The sequence below is a fragment of the Aquarana catesbeiana genome, linkage group LG05, assembly GCF_042186555.1.
Source record: "Aquarana catesbeiana isolate 2022-GZ linkage group LG05, ASM4218655v1, whole genome shotgun sequence".
NCBI classification, from domain to species: Eukaryota; Metazoa; Chordata; class Amphibia; order Anura; family Ranidae; genus Aquarana; species Aquarana catesbeiana.
The window spans coordinates 54581087-54584654 of record NC_133328.1 but is presented as its reverse complement, the minus strand read 5'-3'; positions in this window follow the sequence as shown (position 1 = coordinate 54584654).

The window sequence follows — 3568 nt, the reverse complement described above, 5'->3', positions numbered from 1 at the left end:
GAATTAAAAGATTATTTCTGTGCAAGCATAATTTATTTATTTAAGTCACAAAAAGAAGGCATTGTTTTATCAGCTCCATAATTACGGCGTCCTTTAGACCAGTTGATACCATTACAGATAAGGGGATGTGCCTGTGGCGTTAGATTAGATCCTGCTTCCCTTCCCCTCCCCCACTCATTGCTCTTGGAATGGTCAGCCAGCACCACAGTCTCCCTGTGGCTCTCAGAATGATGTGGGTGTGGGGTGGGGTGGGGGGTGTATTTTGTCCTGGTCACCAGCGGCTTGTGTGCCACTCTCATAAACCAATACCAAGTCTGCTGCTGGTTTTCATCTTACCCAAACCAGTACAGTGAAAATGATTGCTCAGGCATGAATTCGGCTTTTATTTCTCATAGTGTTTTCTATGTCTTTTGCTTTTTTTTTTCTATTTTTTTTTTTTACTTTAGGTATTTCGTGCTTGCACCATTGTCTGTTGTTTTTAAAATGCAAACTTTACAGAAACACTCCCCACCCCACCCACCCACCTTCTAGGCAAATCCTCTTTACACACAAGGATTTGCAAATTTAGAAAGCCTGCATTGAATTCTGGTTGGGTCAGGGGGCAAAAAGAGGGTAAAAGGTCAGTGCATTGTGAACAAGGGTCACTACACAACATGGCATGCAGTATGTGTCCACACCCCCCGCCACCATTGCAAACTGCTACTTAGGAATTCAACGTTGGCTTTTTGCATTTTATCTTTTTTACTACTATTTTTTTATTGGCCACGAATAGACCAGTAAGAACAAACAGGGCTGTAAAGAGAGAGAGAGAGAGAGAGAGAGAGAGAGAGTAAGAGAGAGGGAGAAGCTCCAGAGGAGATCCCATCACATGTCAGAAAGTCAACGCAAGCATTCCCCAGTATGAGGAAGGAGCAGTAATGAAAGCTTCAGACATTATATCCATATATATATATATATATATATATATATATATATATATATATATATATATAAATGGTTTAAGGGATCATATGTTAAGTGTTTGCATAGTAGTAATGTATCGCTGACACGGGTCAGTGTAGTCAGTTTCTGCCTAATAACAATGAAGCATTTACCCTTTCCCTGGACTCTTTGCTGCATTGCACACACGGTGGGAATTATTTGGATAGTCACAGCACAGTTTACCATTTAAATAGTACATTTGGCTAAGGTATTTTGACAAGCAAATATGATTCCACGCCATAGGTTAATGTCCTGACGATGGCAAAGAGCACATGCTTGTCTCTTCATATTTCCTTTGTGTCTACGTATATGTGAAATAGTTCATAAAAAAAAAAAATGATCGCTGCTTTTTTTTTGTCTGTCCTATTAGCGTCGCTTATATTATGGAGTGGGCAACCACAGACGTGTGAGAGGGGTTGGAACAGTGGAAAGCCAGCGCGTGCTATCTGCACACCTATGGGGAAAGGGGTGCTATTTACTAAAGCGCTCGACGTTACGCTGAACAGTGAACACACTCACACCGAGAACCTCTGTGGGTATTTGGAGTGGGCAAAAAGTAACCCCTAACCGAATGTGTTATTTACTTGGGACTGCTGTGCAAGGTCACGCTTTGTCTCCAGGACAAGTGTGGTTTTTCTTGTTTCCTTATATTCCTCTATCTATCTATCTATCTATCTATCTATCTATCTATCTATCTATCTATCTATCTATCTATCTATCTCATGTTCAGATTTCTATACACACTCAAATATCTATTATACACTAATATATCGGTGTGTGGGACATACTGATACTATAGGCAAATGTCCCATTCAATTGAAGTCATATTGTGGTATTTATTAGGGTTGTTGTGCATGGTCCTGCTTTCTCCCCAGTGTGTTTTTTCTTTGTCATTATGTCCCTCAATTATAGCATCTATCTATTTGCTATTTGTCTATCTATCTATCTATCTATCTATCTATCTATCTATCTCACATAATGGTACAACTGTCTAATACAATGATTGTTTCGATCAAAGAATCTGCCTGTTTCAGACGGTCTATCTATCTATCTATCTATCTATCTATCTATCTATCTATCTATCTATCTATCTATCTATCTATCTATCTATCTATCTATCTATCTATCTATCCATCTAGCTGTATCATGCTATCTGTCTATCTATATCATATTTATATTACTATTCACAAACGTATTTATCTACTATGTAATAGTATAGAAGTGTTTAAATAAAAACTAATAATAATAGGTGTCTATCTATCTACTTATATTCATATTGCTATACCCACATTTACATATGTATTATGTAATACTGTATGATTTATATGTATAATAATGGATCTATCTATCTATCTATCTATCTATCTATCTATCTATCTATCTATCTATCTATCCCATTTACATATTTCTATACACTTACATAGGTCATAGTGGGGTTGATTTACTAAAACTGGAGAGTGAAAAATCTGGTGCAGCTGTGCATTGTAGCCAATCAGCTTCTAACTTCAGCTTGTTCAATTAGGCTTTGGCAATAAAACCTGGAAGCTGATTGGTTTCTGCTGTACACACACTCACACAACTATTATGTAACTGTATATTAGTTTGCATGATATCTATCTATCTATCTATCTATCTATCTATCTATCTATCTATCTATATATCTATCTATCTTACTATCAAATATGTATTCTTGTATATAGTATAATACAACACTGTCTGGCCACTGTCTAAACAGACATACTATATCTATATCTAGATCTATATCTATATATAGTACATTGCATGTAGCTGTAGATGGCTGTGTGTGTACACAGTGGGCAGTCTGGTATCAGTGCCTGGGCTTTGAGGCTTTGTACAGTGAGGGTCCCCCTCTTGAAGAGTTTTAGGTGAGATTAGCACATGCAGCAACAAAGCTACTCACAGCTTTAACTTTCATCCCAAATAATAAGATTCATCTTTAATTTTCCTGCTGATCCCGTTGTCCGGTATTCACATTAATAATCTGCACCATAAATGTTGCTAACTATTGATCGAAATCCCCCGTGTCGATGCAAATCCATCTTGAAGTCCCAGCCTTTCATGTAGGCAGGAGCAGGGGCCCTCTATTGGGCTCGACCCCCAATGTGTCTGCTTAAAAAAAGAAAAAGGATCCCATATAGGCAAAGTGTGCTGATGGCTGTTCTGCCTGTCACCATTACCCCCAAAATGATAGGCAGATCTCGGGAACAAAAGCTGTCTGGGTGTAAAGTGGAGAATATGGAAGGGATATATAGAGCAGAAAGTCAGGGTCAGTCACATTCCATAGGACCTCCAAACTATGGGACCAGGCCATCTCCATCCTCTCCCAAATTACCCCAACCTTAATCATTATAGATTGGCCAAATTCTTTTCTGGGGCCTACTATAGCCTGCAATCTGAGGGCCTTTATTTATTTTTTTATTTTTTACTGACTGCTTTAAAAGGCTGCTATTCCCTCTACTGCTATTCCCTCTACTGAGCCTACCCTCCACCTACAATTCCTAAAATAAGAAACAAAAAAAAAAGAGGTCACAATCAGACAGGAAACCAGCACCGTACACACAGCGTA